Below are 19,303 nucleotides of genomic sequence, written 5' to 3'. Positions count from 1 at the left end.
TACCTATCTCATAGAAGTATTATGTATATTAAATAAGAATATATATAATAGATGTATACTCAAATACAGAGTGGGGCAAAAGTAAGTTGACAGTTATGAGTATGTGAAACAGAGTTTATTCTTGTATTTTTATTTATTAATTATTGTATTATTTTCCATATGAACAAATGTAAACCTAATTCTGCCCCACCCTGTATAGCACTTGCTTTTGACCTCCAGACGTCCCCATATGCATTGATTCTTGAATATCATCTCCACCATAAAATTTTGCAGGCATTTTAGAGGCAACATGTTCAAAATAAACTTTGTATCTTTCTCCCCAAACCTGTTCTTTTTCTTCTGTTGTTTACTATCAGCTAAACAAAATTACCATCAAATCCTATCACTGCTGCCCTGGCCAGTTTGGCTCAGTGGTTAGAGCATTGGCCTGCGGTCTGGAGAGACCCAGGTTCGGTTCCCGCTAAGGGCACGTACCGCGGTTGCAGTTTGTCCCTGGCCCTGGTTGGGTCGTGTGGGTGGCAACCACTCGATGTGTCCCTTTCATGTCAATGTTTCTCTCTCTCTCTCTCTCTCTCCCACTCTATCTGAACAAAATATCAAAAAATGTCCTCAGGTGAGGATTAAAAAAAAATTTTTTTAAAAAATCATATCACTGCAAAGACCTTACTGTTAACCTTTACTTACTCCCTCTTCATCCCCCATCTACAAAATACAATATCCATAGCATCCATTTCCTCCTTCCCACTCCATTGCCTTTGTTCCAGATGTCATAATTCATCTCTTTCTTTGTGGTAGGCATGGAGGTGTGCTACCCAGTTCTACCTTCAAGGAAAAACTTGCTGTGTAGCTACAGGGAGCATAGCCAGCAGATAGCCTCTTACTGCTTCAGTTCCTTCAGGATCTGCCTCACCTACAGAAGACAGTCCTACACAAGGTCATGCTCATCCTGGGGCCATCCTCATCTGATGACTGAGCAAAGCAGGGGTATAAAGGATTGACTGCAGGACAATTCTGATAAGCAGTATTCACTCCAGAGCTCCTGGCCAGGTTGGCTGGGTCTATGTCTGATCTACATTGCAGTTTAACTCTTCCCTCTATTCAATCCTGCTTCCTCCCCATAGTTAACATATTGCACCTCAAACTCTGTCTCAGCATCTGCTTCCCAAAAAACCCCAACTCGTGACTGACAACCTCACTCTGTCTCAAAATTGAGAAATTTTCTTAATCTTTTGTCTGGACCATGGCAGTAGCCTTCTCCTAATTGTTCTCCTGGTCTCTAATTTGTCTGAGTTCTGCTTCATCCTCTACACAACAATAAAAAACATAGACTTGATCATATCATTGTCCTGTTTCATTAATTTCCCATATTTATTGAACTAAACTCAGAATATTCAAAATGATATTTAAGGATTTGTACAATCTGGCTCCATCCTAATTTTCAAATTTTTTTGCCTACCACTTCTTTTTGCCCAAATGTGCTTTAGGTTATCGATTTTAAAAGTTTATTTATTTATTTATTTATTTATTTATTTATTTATTTATTTATATTTTAATCCTCACCTGAGGATATTTTTCTATTTATCTACAGATAGAGTGGGAGGAAGGGAGAGAGAGGCAGAGAGAGAAAAACATCGATGTGAGAGGGACACATCAACTGGTTGCCTCCTGCATGACCCCGACCAGGGCTGGGGATGCACTGCAACTGTAGTATGTGCCCTTGACCAGAATTGAACTTCAGACTCTTTGGTCTGTGGGCCAATTCTCTAACCGCTGTGCCAAACTGGTCAGGGCTTCAAAGTATATTTTTAAATGACAGAAGTAATACCATAACAGTAGCAATACAGAAGTTTACAAAGAGAATGAATGACCCCTGCTTTCTCCTTCTTCCTAAATCCTAACCTCAAAGTTATGGCAAGGTTCCTAGCTGTGAGCAATCGAAACCAACTCTGCCAACTGAAGGGGGAAATCTATATTTTTGAAGGTTATCCAGTAACCTTGATGGATCAAGCTCAGAAAATAGAACCAGGGATCACAGTCAAAGTCACAACACAGGAATGTGCTAGGTAAAGAATACCACAGCTGGAACCACTACCTCCACACCACTGTAGGCTGCCATCTCAAATGAATTTCACTCTGTCCCAGTGTCTTTACACTCTTTCTTCAAGATTCAAAGTCCTGATGGGAGCATTCAAATGACCAAGCCTATATCATTTTGCCTTTGCTGCAAGATGGGTGGGGAGGGAAACTTTAGGTATCTTAGCTTCTCTTGTGGGATGTGGGATCTTGTAAGAGAGGCATTCTCCTTGTGTTAGATGAGAAAACATGCTTAGCAAGGATAGTAAACAAAGTCAAGCAAGTAAACAAGGTAAATGGCAGAGCCGGTATTCAAACCCATGCCTTTGTATTCTAGAAATTTATGCTTTTTCTCCTCTATTAAAACTAAGGGAATCGGAGGAATCTGGCAGCGGGGTGGAGGTGGGGGGAAAGTGGGATTTGTGGGTGAGTAAGATATGATCATCCACAGAGAAGAAACATGGACAGAATAGCTTAAATGATGGCATAGAGTGAGAAAAAGGCAGAGTAAATTTTAGGAAGGAAAACTAGCCCATTCTGATTGGAAAATAGAATGGTAGAAAATGAGACTGGAATGGTAGGCTGGGGTTTCATTGTATTGGGCCTCTAAAACCTGGTGAAGGAGTGTGTTCTTTAGATGGTTAAAAAACAAAACGAATAAACAAAAACACTGGGGAATTATTGAAGGTTGGTGGACAGGAAGTAGCAGAATATCATCCCCATTTATCAATGCTGCCACCGCAGTAGCACAGGCCCTCACCAGCTCTAACCTAGATTACTAAAGTCAGATCTTCCTTGCTCTAATAGCCTCAACTATTGCCATCAGAATGCTCTTTCTAAAACATGCCAGTCTTCTGTCCAGAATTATTTAGTTCTTCTACTGTTCATAGGAGTTAAGACCCTCCATGATCTAGCGCCTAGCTATATTTTCTCTAGCTTCATCTTCAGCCCCTCTTAGTCCATTCAGGTTGATATGACAAAATTATCATAGAGTGGGCCACTTAAACAACAAACATTTATTTCTTAGATCTGGAGACTGGGAAGTCCAAGATCAAGGTACTGGCATATTTGGTATTTGGTGAGTGCCTGCTCTTTGGTTCATAGGTGTCCACCTTGAACAGGAAAGAACTCACTGGAGTCTCTTTTGTAAGGGTACAAATTCCATTCGTGAGCCCTCTACCTTCAAGGTGATTACCTTCCAAAGTCCCCAACTCCAAATACCAACACATTGAGGATTAGGTTTCAACATATGAATGGGGGTAGGGTGGGGCACAAACACTCCTCTCTCGATCTACCTTCTAGTCCCTCTAAATCACTCTTGTTTTCTCAAACACACTCTGTCCTTTCTGGTCATGCCATTTCATATCATATTCTTTTCTCTAGTTGGCAAACTCCTATTCATCTTTGAAACTGAGCTCAAATGTCATCTCTGCTGTGAAGCCATTCATGATTCTCCTATACATAGCATTTGTTAAAATTCAATACCTTGCCCTGGCCACTTTGGCTCAGCTGTTAGAGTGTCAGCCTGCAGACCAAAGGGTCTCAGGTTTAATTTCTGGTCAAGAGCACATACCTACCTGGGTTGCAGGTTTGATCCCCGGTCCTGGTCAGGGTCGTGCAGGTGGCAACAAATCAATGTCTTTCTCTCACATCGATGTTTCTCTCTCTCTCTTTCTCTCCCCTCCCTTTTCTCCCTCCCACCCACTCTTTCTAAAAAGCAATGAAAAAATATTCTTGGTGAGGATTAACAAAACAAAACAAAACAAAACAAAACAAAACACCAGTACCATGTCATGATAAAATCACTCAACAAATTAGGAATAGCAGGGAACTTATTCAACCTGATAAAGGTTATCTTTTTTTATTTTTTAAGTCCTTACCCAAGGATTTTTTCCATTGATTTTTTTCATATAGAGTGGGAGAGAGGGAGAGAGCGAGCAAGAGAAAGGGAGAAACATTGACATACGAGAGACACATTGATCAGTTGCCTCCCACATGACTCCGACTGGGGCTGAGGATTGAACCTGCAACTGACATACATGACCTTGACTGAGAATCAAACTCGCAACTCTTTGGTCCATGGGCTGACGTTCTAACCCCTGAGCCAAACCAGCCAGGGATAAAAGGTTATCTATTTTTTTTTAAACCCACAGCTAACATCATACTTAAGAATAAAAGACTGAAACTGTCTCCCTAAAATCAGAAACAACATAAGAATTTCTATTCTTACTACTTCTATTCAACATTATATTTGAGATTCCAGCCTAAGCAATGATGCAAGAAAAAGAAATAAAATGCATCTGGATTGAAACGGAAGAAGTAAGAGTATATCTATTTAGAAATTACATGATCTTATATGTAGAAAATCCTAAAGAATCTACAAAAAAAGCTATTAAATCTAATCAATAAGTTTAGCAAGGTTTCAGGATACAAGATCAATATTTAAAAATCAATTGTATGCCTATGCACTAGCAATGAACAATTCAATAATGAAATTAACATGAAACAGAATAAAATGCTTAAGAATAAATTTAACAAAAGAGCCATAAGATGTGTACTCTCAAAACCACAAATCCTTATTGAAAGACATTAAAGAAGGCCTAAATAAATGGGAAAACATCCTGTATTCATTGATCAGAGACTTTATATGTTAAGACAGCAATATTCCCCAAACTAATCTATAGATTCAATAAAATATCTATTAAAATCTCATTTGCTTGTACTGCAGAAATTGATACCTTAATCCTAAAATTCATATGGAAGTGCAAGAGACCCAGAATAGCTCCCCCCAAAACACTTGAATAAAAAATTTGAGGCTTGGCCCGTGTGGCTCGGTGGATTAAGCATTGTCTCATGGACTGAGAGGTCCAGGTTCAATTCCCAGTCAAGGCACATGCCCAAGTTGTGGGCTCAGCCCCAGTAGGAGATGTGCAAGGAGCAGCCGTTCAATGTTTCTCTCTCACATTGATATTTCTGTTTCTCTCTCCCTTCCTCTCTCTCTCTAAAAATCAATAAAAACATATTTTTTAAAAAGCTGAGGACTCACTCTTCTCAATTGCAAACTTACTGCAAAGCTGCAATGATCAATACAGTGTTTTACTAGCATAAAGACATCGGTCAATGGAATAGGACTGAAACTCCAGAAATATACACTTACATTTGTGGTCAGTTAGTTTTCTACAAGATGCTAAGACAAGTCAATGGAAAAGGAATAATTTTTTCAACAAATGTTTCTGGGACAACTGGATATCAGCATGCAAAGGATGAAACTGGAGTCCCAATTTCACACTATCTACACAAATTAACTCAAAATGGATCAAAGACTTAAATAGAAGATCTAAAGCCATAAAAATTTAGAAGAAAATGTAGGTGTAAATATTGGCCTTAGATTAAGCAATGATTTCTTAGATATTATACAAAAAGTGCAAGCAAAACAACAAAAATAGATAAAGATAGAATTCACCAAACTAAAATATGTCTATGTTTCACAGGACACTACTATCAATAAAATGAATAGACACCCCACAGAAGAAAATATTTGTAAATCATATGTCTGATAAGAATCTAGTATCCAGAATATATAAAGAACTCTTGCAATACAACAATAAAAAAACACACAAATAACCCAATTTAAAAATAGGCACTTTTGCCCTGGCTGGTTTGGCTCAGCAGTTAGAGAGTGGGCCTGTGGTCCAGAGAGACCCAGGTTTGGTTCCTGCTAAGGGCAGTTAGTCCCTGGCCCTGGTTGGGTTGTGCGGGTGGCAACCACTCGATGTGTCCCTTTCACGTCAATGTTTCTCTCTCTCTCTCTCTCTCTCCGTGCCACTCTATCTGAACAGAAAATGGAAAAATGTCCTTGGGTGAGGATTAAATAAACAAACAAACAAACAAACAAATAAATAAATAAATAAAAATAGGCACTTTTCAAAGAAGATATACCAATGATCAATAAGCACATGAAAATATGTTCAACATCATTAGTCATTAAGGAAATGCAAATCAAAACTATAATGAGATACCACTTCACACCATCAAGAAAGGCTATAATAAAAAGACAAACAATAAGTGTTGACAAGGATGTGGAGAAAGTGGAATCCTCATACATTGCTGTATGTAAACTGGTAAAGCCACTTTGAAAAACATTTGACAGTTCCCAAAAAGTTAGACATAGAGTTACCATATGACTCAGCAATTCTACTCCCAGTATATACTCAAGAGAATTAAAAACATATATCTATACAAAAACTTGTATATGAATGTTTATGGCAGCATTATTCATAACAATAAAAAAGTGGAGCCCTGGCCAGTTTGGCTCAGGGGTTAAAGCGTTGGCCTGCGGTCCGGAGAGACCCGGGTTCGGTTCCCGCTAAGGGCATGTACCTCAGTTGCAGTTTGTCCCCAGCCCTGGTTGGTCGTGCAGGTGGCAGCCACTCGATGTGTCCCTTTCACATCGATGTTTCTCTCTCTCTCTCTTCCTCTCTCTCCCTCCCACTCTATCTGTACAAAAAATGGAAAAATGTCCTCGGGTGAGGGGAAAAAAAAAAAATGTGGAAACAATCCAAATATCTATCAATTGATTAATGGATGAACAAAATGTGGTAGATTTGTAGAATGGAATATTATATAATCATAAAAATAAATGAAGTGGTAATACATGCTACAACATGAATGAGCCTTGAAAACATTATGGTAAGTGAAAGAAGCCAATCATAAAGAACTACCACATCTCGTATGCTTCCACTTATATGAAATGTCCAGAATAGGCAATCCATAGGTGAAGAAAGTAGATTAGTGGTGTCTAGTTCTGGGGGATGCGGTGGTGACAGCAAGTGACTGCGAAAGGATACAGGGTTTCTTTTGGGGGTGATGAAAATATTCTAAACTTAGATTGTGGTGATGAATGCATAATTCTAAATATAGTTAAACTACTAAATTGCATACTTTGGGTGGGTGAATTTATGGCGTGGTAATTATATCTCAATAAAGATGTTACAAAATGTCAACAATAAAATAATCTCAAATGTGAACAAAGGAAACCACAGCTGCTTAAATCAATGACCAGAAATAAAATTAACAATTATTTTTTAAATTAAAAAACCCTCTGGAGTTAGGTTAGGGGAAGGTTAATCCTCAATTTGTGCTTTCTCAATCCACAATCTGCTCAATATTTCTCTGCTCAATATTTTACAGGGAGGGAGGTAGAATTATAAAATGTTAGACCTGAACACTCTTGTACTGAAAGCGAAACAAGCTGAGAGAGCCTAAGCCACTTGTCCCAGGTTTCACAGTTAGCTGGTACAAGAGCTGGAACTGGAACTTGGGACTTTCGACTTGTGACCCTGAGCTATTGCTGCTACAGTGCTCTGTGAGAAAAGGCAGGAGTCATAGGATGCAGAGGTAATGGTATTACAGTGATCTTCTGAAAGTTCATGTCTACATTCAAAAGCAGGCTAGGTAAAGAGTCAGGAAAACAGTGGGATCAGTAACTGACCTTTAAGGGAGGAAATATGATCCTCATTTCCGGGAGGTTATGACACAGTAGAAAGTGGTAGAAAGTTCCTCTGCCTATGCTTATATATGTGAATATTTGTTTATAGCTGTGTACCCTTGGATAAGAAAGTGCTCCTCTCTGAAAGGAGGTATAGTTCCTAAGATACCTTCCAGCTCTGATAACTAGGATTCTGAGTTCTGAAGTCCAAACAGCTGGCATTTGGGCAATTGTAAGGGTCCCAGAAGTCCCTCTCTTCTTTTTGAAACCACTCAGTGTGTTTGGCTTAGACCTATCCCCCCAAACCCAGACTACTGGAAGTCCAGCTGGAGTTTACAGAAGAAATAAACAATCCTAGAATAAATGTAAACAAGTGACTCCCAGCATCTTCCAAAAGCCTCTTTCTGGGTAGCTTGACTTACTGAACATTTATGTCTTGATTTTATGCCTCCTGACAGGTGGTCTCCGCTTTAGGTTACTGTATCCCACTCTTCTTCCAATTCAGCCAACTGTTGCTGGGGCTTATTAGATGCAAAGCATTGTGCTAACTGCCCTCGGGGATACAGAAATGGGTAAAACATGATCCCTGCCCAGGAGCTCATTGTCTAGAGGGAGAGGCCTACAAAACAACTCATTCAACACAGAAGGAATGGAAAGGGTACAAAGTAATTACAAGGGAAAGCTACACAGAGCCCAGACTTCATGTGGGCCTTGAAGAAAGAGAAGAATGTCACTAGGTAAAGAGGGAAAGATGATTCTCCCCTCATGGGTAAGATCTTTGAGAGCAGAAATTATATTTTACTTTTCAACATGTTCCTGACACCCAGCATAATACCTAAAACAAGGAGAGAGCCCAATACATGCTTGTTCAATGAATTAAAAATGAGTGGATCTGGACTAATCTCACTGCACAAAGGCAAAGAGGGTGAAAGGGCACCTTGTGTCTGGGGAATGGCAAAGGGTCTGACGTGGCTGCTCTGAATACAGTTTACAGAAGGAAATGTTGTGGGAGATAAAATGAGACATTGGGATACCAGATGGCTCTGGCCAGCTAGCTCAGCTGGTTAGAGCATCATCCTGATAAGCCAAGGTTGTGGGTTTGATCTCCAGTTAGGGCACATACAAGAATTAACCAATGAGTGCATAAATAAGTGGAACAACAAAAATCGATGTTTCTCCCCCCACCCATCACTCTTTCCCTTCCACTCTCTTTCTGAAATCAGTAGGAAAAAATATCCTCAGGTGGCTAAGAAAATGTTGGTGATAATAAGCGCTAGGTAGAAAAATAAAGGAGGTAGGGGATAATAATAAAGGGATGAAGAGTGCCAGGTAAGTTACTGTCTTATAGAGGGTCAGCTTCTGAAACAAGATGACAGTTGAGAAGAGATCTGAAGGAAGTGAGAGAATGAGCCATCAGATGGCCTTGAGAAGAACAATCTAATTCAGGCAGACAGAACAAGTATACAAGTCATCAGGAGTGAGCTTGGTTTACTTGATGAACAACAGTTTATCTAGAGTGGAGTGGGCAAGGGGGAGAGAAGTAGTGGGAGGCAAACCATGTGGGGCCAATTATAACTACCGTCATGCATTGCTCAACGATGAGGATATGTTCTGAGAAATGCGTCAGTGGGTGATTTTATCACTGTGTTGACATCATAGAGTGCACTTGCACAAACCCAGGTGGTACAGCCTACTACACACCTAAGCTATTGCTCCTAGGCTACAGACTTGCTCAGTATGTCACTGCACTGAATACTGTAGGCAACTCTAACACAATGATAAATATTTGTGTACCTAAGCATAAAGAAACAGTATATGGTAAACACCTTTTTTGTACCAAAAATATAGCATAAATGATAAAAAATGGTACACCAGTACAGGGCACTTAGCACAAATGGAGCTTGTGGGGCTGAAAGTTGCCCTGGGTGCATCAGTGAGTGAATGTGAAGGCGCAGGACATGACTGTAAGCCACTGTATATACACTGTATAAACAGTGTACACTTAGGCTACCCTAAATTTATACAAAATGTATTTTCTTCGATAATAAACTAATCTTAGCTTACTGAAACACTTTTGCTTTATAAACATTTGAATTTTTAGAATCATTAGACTCTTTTGTAATAACACTTAAAACACAAACATATCACACAGCTGCATGAAAATATTTTCTTTATATTGTCAGACATGAACACCTCCCATCTTGAACAATTCGGTTCTCGACCTGACAACCCTTTCGTGCTGATACCTCAGCACGACAAAAAGCATCTCTCCGGCAACAAAGAAAGGAGAGAATGCTTTTGTTGCCGGTGAAATTTTAAAACATAAAGAGGCCATCAAGAGTGTGGATGTTGCTAAGGGTGTGAAAGTGCTCACTAAACAAACAACAATCACAGGCAGTTGAAGAGGTAGAAAAATTGTTGTTGATGTGGATAAACACAAAGCAGTTCGCTGGTGAGAGCATTTTGGAGGCAGTGATAGAGAAAAGGTGAAGATACTGCATACTGACCTGAAAAACCCTGGAACAAGTGCTGAAGGGATTCATTGAAGGATAGTAGGGGTGGTTCAGTAAGTTTAAGAAGTGTTTGTTTATAGATTAAACAGTATATTAGACATGCACTGTATATAAGAAAGGTTAGAACAGGGAATCATCTGTGGATCTGGAACGAATTAATTCAATGTATATTATTTCTAATGGGAAAACTGATTCGATTTTTTAACAAATTGTTTCTCAAATCGCCTTCCAAAAAGAATTAAGTTTGAGAACCAAGGTTCCACTGTATTCTTATTCTATATGCTTTTTCTGTTTTTAAAATTGGGGGCTTTTTACCTAAAATTGTTTTTGTTTAAAAACTAAGGCACAGCCCTGGCCGGTTTGGCTCAGCAGGTAGAGCGTTGGCCTACGGTCCAGAGAGACTCGGGTTCGGTTCCCGCTAGAAGCACGTACCTCGGTTGCAGTTTGTCCCTGGCCCTGGTTGGGTTGTGCGGGAGGCAGCCACTCGATATGTCCCTTTCACGTCAATGTTTCTCTCTCTCTCTCTCTCTCTCTTTCTCTCTCTCTCCCTCCCACTCTGTCTGAATAAAAAATAGAAAAATGTCCTCGGGTGAGGATAAAAAAAACACTAAGGCACAGCCCAGCCAGTGTGACTCACTGGTTGAGCATCAACCCTTGCACCAAGAGGTCGCTGGTTTGAATCCCAGTCAGGGCACATGCCAGGGTTGTGGGCCAAATACCCAGTGGGAGGCATGCAGGAGGCGGCCAACTGAAGTTCTCTCTGGTTGTTTCTATCCCTCTCTCTTTCTCACTTCCTCTCTCTCTAAAATAAATTAAAATTTAAAAAAAAAAAAACTAAGGCACAAAAATACCCATTAGCCTAGGCCTACACAGGGTCAGGATCACCAGTATCACTGTTTTCTACCTCCACATCTCGTCCCATGGGAAGGGTTCAGAGACAGTGGCACTCGTGGAGCCATGGTCTCCAATGGTAAGAGTGTCTTCTTCTGGAACACCTCCTGAAAGACCTGCCAAAGGCTCTTCTGGAGGGGGTATCACATATTCAGAAATATGTCTATTGGTTCATTTCTTTTTTACATCATAAATTTGCCTGTTAAGAAGATAGTGCTCCATAAACATTCTTCTCTATTAATGACAACCTTTCGATGTTGGGGTCCATGTTTTCAAAATTTTTAAGGATTTGGTTGAGGTCTGCAAAGCTTCTGCTAAGCACCTCACTGTGAATTTTTTCTGGTGGTTCTTCTTCTTTTTCTTCTTTCTCAGTTTCCTTTTCTCTTGCATCTTTTTCAGCTATACATTCCTGTTCCATTTCCACCATTAGTCAATTCCTCAGGAATCATATCTAAGAATCACCTTCATTCACACCATGTCATCAATAGCCTTGTTCATTTTTGCAACCTCTTCATCCTTGGAAAGTCCTTTGAAGTCATGGACGAACCTCCTGAGTGTCTTCTTCCAGATGCCATTCATACGCTTCTTGGTGACATCACCCCAAGCCCAAGCAAGGTTCTTGACACAATCATAGATGTTGTGATCCTTCTAGAACTGCATCAGTGTCTTCTCAGTGTCTCCTCAGTTGCAGCAATAGCCTGGGCAAAGGTCCTCCTCAGGAAGTAGGCCTGAAAAGCTGCTATAACACCTTGACCCATTGTTTGGATCAAAGAGGTGATATTTGGAGGGAGAAATACCACTTTAATATTAAGATGGAGATCACCAATAAAGGAGGATATCTGAAAGCATTATCAATAATAAGCAAGATCTTGAAAAGTATGTCCTTCTCCAAACAGTGCTTCTCTATTTCTCTCACTTAGTAATTCAGGAGGACATCTGGAAGAGGAGCTGGGTCATCCATGACTTTTTATTGATCCTGTTGTACACTGGCAGTGTGTGCTTACTGATATGCTTGAAGGCCCTGGGGTACTTACGGTGCTAGATCACAAAAGGTTTCTATTTGTAGCCTGAAACATGGCCCCTAAGCAAGACTGTTATCTGGTCCTTAAAAGCTTGAAACCTGGCATTCAGTTGGCCTCCTTATAGATAAAAGTCCCCTCAGGCATCTGTTTCCAAATAGGGAGGTTTCGTCCATACTGAACACTGGCAAGCAATTTTCCTCTACCATCAGTTTACCTGGAGTTTCCAAAAATTCTTCAGCTGCCTTCACAATAGCAGCACTCACAGACCCCCCCCTCCACTCACTTTCACATTATGTAATAAATAATGACCCTGAATCATTTAAACCACCCAGAGCTAGCACTAAATTCAACATCAGAGTCAGGTTCAGCCTTTTCTTTCTACATTGCCAACAAACTTTTTGCGTTGCCTGTGATCGTCATGGTGCTGAGAGGGATACGTTTCTTGTCTGCTCTTCAATCCAGGTCATTAGAAGTTTCTCAGTATCTGATATAGGGTCTTCTTGAATTTTTATTCAAGAAGTCTCATTATTCAAGTCTCATTGTCTTCAATGAAGCAGATCCATTAACAGCTTCCATCTCTTTGTTCTTGTCCTTCAAGACTGTAGCTATGGTGGAATGGGACATGCCTGACTGGTGAGCAATAACCATCACTGGTTTTTCATTTTCATAGTCCTTAATCACTTTGAATTTTGTTAGGTTAGTCACTTAATGTGGCCTCTTACTGGTAACATTAGCAGTGGATTTTTTATGCTAAGAGGTTCTGATGAACAAAACAACATGAGATTAAATCAAGTCCCAGAGAAATGATGCAATCATTTCTCAATAAACACAAAATGTATGAGGCTTCTGCCAGCATAACACAGCATCCTAAAGGTCCGAGCCGGCGGGAGATCACATCCACAATGCAAGGCCAGTGAAGAGCAATGTAGCTTTATTGCATACGCCTGGGTACAGGCGGGCTGACTCCTTAAAAGAGCCCAGCATCAAAATCTCTTTATTCTCTGGCTTTTATAGACCCAAACTACAGAAACAACAAAATCCACATTAAAAAAAAACAACAAAAAACCACACTCTCTTGGCACTGCTTAATTGGTGCCGGGGCTGATACAAGCTGTCTCAGAGGTAAGGAGAGTCTACTTCAGCAGAGGTCAGGGCCATCATTAATCTCTTTCTTTTATATGGTCCCTCCAAGTTTTCCAAGGCCACCATTAACCCCTTATCTTCATAGTTCCTCTGAGTGTCAGTCCCAGGGTTTTTAGAAAACTGCTCAGGTGTTTATGTGCTGGAATAGTCAGAATGGAGTTTAATTTTGTTAAAACATCATTAACCCTCCCACTCTAAAGAGTACACTCTAAAATAATAAAATGTTATAATATAGTACGTATATAAACCACAGTTGTTTATTATCATTATCAAGCATTATATACGCTACATAGTTGTATACACTACACTTCTATAAGACTGGCAGTGCAGTAAGTTTGTTTATACCAGCATTGCCACAAACACAAGTAACGTGTTGCCCTACCACGTTATGACGTCTATGAAGTCACTAGGCAATAGCAAAATTTTAGCTCCATTATAATCTTATGGGACCACTGTTATATATACAGTCTGTCATTGATGGAAACAGCACTATGCAGCACGTACCGTACTTAGTTTTTTTTTTTTTATCCTCACCCAAGGACATTTTTCCATTTTTTGTTCAGATAGAGAGGGAAAGAGACGTGAAAGAGACACATTGAGTGGCTGCCACCCAACCAACCAGGGCCAGGGACAAACTGCAACTGAGGTATATGCCCTTAGTGGGAACTGGACCCCCGTCTCTCTGGACCACAGGCCTACGCTCTAACTATTGAGCCAAACTGGCCAGGGCTGTACTTAGATTTTTATTCTGAGTAAGGTGGGAAGCCATTAGAGGCTGTTGAGAAGAAGAGTGACATGCTCCGACTTCTGTTTGAAGACATCATTGTGGCTACCACGGGGAAAACAGAGCTTAGGGGGCAAAGACAAATTTAGGGAGCCCCAAGGACATGTACATTCCTGTTAGCAAGCAGTTATAATAATATGGGTGAAAAGTGGTAGTGGCATGAACCAGGGTGTTAGCAATAGAGATGGCAAAAGTACTTGGATGTTGGACGTATTATGAAGATAGAGCTGATGGAATTTGCTAACAGATTGGATATGGGTATAAGAGGAATTAAAGACTTTAAGAAATGCAAATTGAAGCCATAATATGAAGCTACTACTTACCCACCAGAATTATTAAAAAGAAAAAGACAGCCCTGGCCGGTTTGGCTCAGCGGTTAGAGCGTCGGCCTGCGGTACAGAGAGACCCGGGTTCGGTTCCCGCTAAGGGCACGTACTTCGGTTGCAGTTTGTCCCCGGCCCTGGTTGGTCGTGCGGGTGGCAGCCACTCGATGTGTCCCTTCACATCGATGTTTCTCTCTCTCTCTCTCTCTCTTCCTCTCTCTCCCTCCCGCTCTATCTGAACAAAAAATGGAAAAATGTCCTCGGGTGAGGATAAAAAAAAAAAAAAAAAAAAAAAGACAAGTCTAGAAAGGAAGGGAGAGAGGGAAGAAGGAAAGGACAATATTGGTGAGGCTATAGAACAACTAGAACTTCAGTACACTGCTGTTGGTAATGTACACTGGTACAACCACTTAGGCAAACTGCTAATATCTACTAAAGCTGAATATGTACCTCCTAGGTATATACCTAATGAAATGTTTACATAAATTCAGTAAAAGACATATGTATGATTGGTTATAGCAGTAGTCTCTGGAATAGCCCCAAATGGAAACTGCCCAAATATCCATCAGAAATAGATTGATTGAACAAATAATACCATATTTACATAATAGAATATGCAGCAATGAGGCATTAAATTATTATATGCCTTACTATGAATTAATCTCATAAATATAATGGTGAGCAAAAGAAACCAGACACAAAATAGTATATACTATATGATTCCATTTACATAAATGTCAAAGATACACAGAACTGAAAAGTAAGAATTGACAGTGGTGTTTAACGTGAGTCCTGCCACACTCATTCAAATCCAGTAGAGGGAGCCACAACCAGTGGAACACCAACATCTACAGGGAAAATTTGTCAGGCTTCAAAACCCACTGAGACAGCCAAAATGGTGAAACAAAGATACAAATCCCAAATGAAAGAACAAGATAATTTTACAGAAGATAAAATAAATGAAAGGGAATTTAGCAGGATATCAGAGGGCAAGTTCAGAGTAATAATTGTGAGGAAGCTCAACAGTATGCGTAAAGATATAGAAGCATTGAAAACCAAGCAACTGGAAATGAAAAATGACATAGCAGAAATAAATAACACATTGGAAAGAATAACCATCAGAGTAGAGAAGGCTTAGGATCAGATCAGTGAATTAGAAGACAGGGTAGAAAAAATTGCCCAATCAGAGAATCAATAAGAAAAAAACAATTAAAAAACAGGAAGACAGCCTAAGAGAACTCTGGGACAATATGAAATGTAACAATCTGCACCATAGGGGTACCAGGAGAAAAAAAAATGAGCAAGGGTTAGAGAATATATTTGAAGAAGTAGTGACAGAAAACTTCTCTAACTTGGTAAAGAAAAAAGGCATACAAGTATAAGAAGCACAGACAGCCCCAAGTAAGAAGAACCCAAACAGGCACACACCAAGACACAAAATAATTAAAATGCCAAAAATTAAAGACAAAGAATCCTAAAGGCAGCAAGAGATAAGCAAGAGTTTACCTACAAAGGAACCCCCATAAGGCTATCAGCTGACTTCTCAACAGAAACACTACAGGCCAGAAGGGAATGGCATGGAGTAATCAAGGTAATGAAAAATAAGGATCTGAATCCAAGACTACTCTATCCAGCAAGGCTACATTCAAAATAGAAGGTGAAATAAAGAGCTTCCCAGACAAAAAAAAAAAAAAAAAAGGCTGAGGGAATATATTAGCACCAAACTGGCACACCTCCCACCAGGGATCAAGCCTGAAACACAAGCATGTGCCCTAACCAGGAATTCAACTGGGACCTCTCAGTCCATGGGAGGGTGCTCAATCCACTGAGCCACACTGGTAGGGCTGTAGATTTTATTTGTATTCAGGTGGTGAAGCCAACAGATCAGGAGATGATTGTCATTTAAAAAGATGGCCTCTTAGCCCTGGCAAGTTTGGCTCAGCAGTTTGAGCATCGGCCTGCGGATCAAAGAGTCATGGGTTTGATTCTGGGTCAAGGGCATGTACCTGGGTTGCAGGTTCAATCCCCAGCTCCAGTCAAGTTTGTGGGGGAGGCATCCAACCGATGTGTCTCTCCCACATTAATATCTTTCTCTCCCCCTCCCTCTCTTCCACTCTATCTGAAAACAACAAAACAATGGAAAAATATCATCAGGTGATGATTAACAACAACAACAAAAACAAAAACACCCAGAGGATTTTCATAGGACTCAGAGTCCCATAATATAATATTCAAGATAGCCAGGATACAATTCAAAATTACTTTATATATTAAAAAGCAGGAAAATCTGATCAATCTTTTAGGGAAAGGAAAATAAACAGATGCTAATCCTAAAATGACCCCATATTTGGAATTATCTGACAGAGACTTTGAAGCAGCTATTATAACCATCCTCCCTGAGGTAAAAGTAAACATCCTTGAAATTAATGGAAAGAAGGAGGTTCTCAGCAGAGCTAGAAATTGTACAACAGAACCAAATGGAAATTATATAAAGTAAAAAATAAAATTACAGGAGGGGCTCATTAGTATTGAGATGACAGAGAGATGAATGAGTGAACTTGAAAATAGATCAATAGAATTATCCAATATGGAATCACAGGGAAAAATATTTTAAAAATGAAAAGAGGTTTTGGACCTGTGGGACAATATTAAAGAAAATGGAATTTGTAATTTAAAACCTTCCAATGAAGCCCTAGCCAAGTAGATCAGTTGGTTAGCGCATCATCCTGAAACGCCAAGGTTGCAGGCGTGATCCCCGGTCAAGGCACATCAAGAAACCACCAATAAATGCATGAATAAGTGGAACAACACAAAAACCTCTTTCTTGCCAGGCTAGTGTGGCTCAGTGGTTGAGCGTTGACCCATGTACCAAGAGGTCACCAGTTCGATTCCCAGTCAGGGCACTTGCCCAGGTTGTGGGCCTGATCCCCCAGTTGGGGGCATGCAGGAGGCAGCTGATCAATGTTCTCTCTCATCGATATTTCTGTCTCTCTGTCCCTCTCCCTTCCTGTCTCTCTAAAAATCAATAAAGGAAAAAAAATTTTAAAACCTCTCTCTCTTCCCCCTCTCCTCTCTCTCTCTCTCTCTCAAATCAATATTGCCCTGGCCGGTTTGGCTCAGCAGTTGGAGCATCAGCCTGCAGACCAGAGAGTTCTGGGTTCGGTTCCCGCTAGGGGCACATACCAAAAAAATAAAATAATAAAATAAAATAAATAATATAATATTAAATTAAATTATTAAAAATATTTCAATGAAGAAAATTCCAGGTTCAGATGGTTTCATTGGCAAATCCCAGCAAACATTTAAGGAAGAAATAATACCAATTCTATACCAACTCTTCTTGAAAGCAGAAAAGAAGGGGCCTTTGTAACTTATTTTATGAGGTCAACATTATCACGATACTAAGTGAAAAAAGGACATTACAAAGAAATTACAGAGGGATATTCTACATGAACATAGACCCAAAGATCCTCAACAAACTATTAATACACGGAATCCAGAAACATATAAAATGGATAACATTTTACTACCAAGTGGGGTTTATCCCAGGTAATTAAATAATGCTACAACATTGAAAAAAAAATCAATGAGTGTAATTTACCATATTGACAGCCTAAAAAAGAAAAAACATATCTTGGAACCATGAAGGGAAAGTCAAGGGAACAGAAGACAAGGTGATTCAGGACACTGACATCATTGAACTGCTTCATTAACCAAACCTGGAACCACTCTGGCTGCAGAACATATCGACACGGGAGCCAAGAAAATAACATTTGAGCTAAGATTTGAAGGCACTGCAGGATTGAGCCATGTGGATAATCAAGGGAAGAGACTGCTAGGCAGAGGGCCCGCCAGGGCAAAGCCTTTAGGCTCCAACTGACCCTTCAGGATACCTAATAATCTTCAACGTTGGATTGAAAAGTTCTGGAGTCAAAGACTTTATGAGGTCACAGGAACAAATCCACTTACTGGGATGGATCTGAGTCACTTCCTTTTTGTTTTCTTGGGAACTCCGTCAAATGTGGGCTGAAGGATCCAACAGCTGTTGATTTTGTTCATGGGAACATGGAAGCAATGCACTGATTATCTTCTATTAACACTTGACCTATAAGAGATAAAGAGATAAGCACAATAAGACATCCATTTTATTTCATTTATTTATTTTAAAAATTCTCACCCAAGAATTTTTTTCCATTGATTTTTTTCAGATAGACAGATAGAGTAGAAGGGATGAGGGAGAGAAACAGCGACGTGAGAGAGACATGTCGATTGGTTGCCTCCTGCATGACCCCGACTGGGGCTGGGGATAGAACCTGCAACCCAGGTAGATGCCCTTGACTGGTAATTGAACCTCAAACTCTTCCATCTGAGAGCTGATGTTCTAACCACTGAGCAAACCAGCCATGGCAAAACATCTATTTTATTTTATTTATTTTTGTTGTTGTTTTGTTTTCTTTTTTATCCTCACCCAAGGACATTTTTGCATTAATCTTTAGATTGAGTGGGAGGGAAAGAGAAAGAAACATCGATGTGAGAGAGACTCATTGAGTGGCCGCCATCCACACGACCCCATCCGGGACTGAGACAAACTGCATCCGAGGTACATGCCCTTAGCGGGAGCTGAACCCTGGCCTCTCCAGTCCACGGGCTGACACTCTAACTGCTGAGCCAAACCAGCCAGGGCTGTTGTTGCTTTTTTAAAGATTATTATTTTTTAAAACTCATCTTTATTGCTGAATGTACTAGAGATGTTCCCCCATTTTCTCCCCCATGGACCCTCTCCTCTTCAATCCCGCCCCCCTCCTGCCTTCCCCACACTATGGTCAGTGTCCATTGGTTATGCATATATGCATAGAAGTTCTTTGCTTTATCTCATCCCGCCCTCCCTCCCCCTTCCCTTTGAGGTTCATCAGTCTAACAACCAATTTGTTCTTCTTAATTCTTTTATCTTTTTCACCCATCCCTTACCATCTGGCAAGCAACAAAAAGTTCTCTGTATCTCTGAGTCTGTTTTTGTTCTGCTTGCTCATTTTGTTTGTAGACTCAATTGTTGATAGATATGTATT

This window comes from Molossus molossus, unplaced genomic scaffold (genome assembly GCF_014108415.1).
Source record: "Molossus molossus isolate mMolMol1 unplaced genomic scaffold, mMolMol1.p scaffold_m16_p_6, whole genome shotgun sequence".
Taxonomy (NCBI): domain Eukaryota; kingdom Metazoa; phylum Chordata; class Mammalia; order Chiroptera; family Molossidae; genus Molossus; species Molossus molossus.
Note: the sequence above shows the minus strand (reverse complement) of the source record.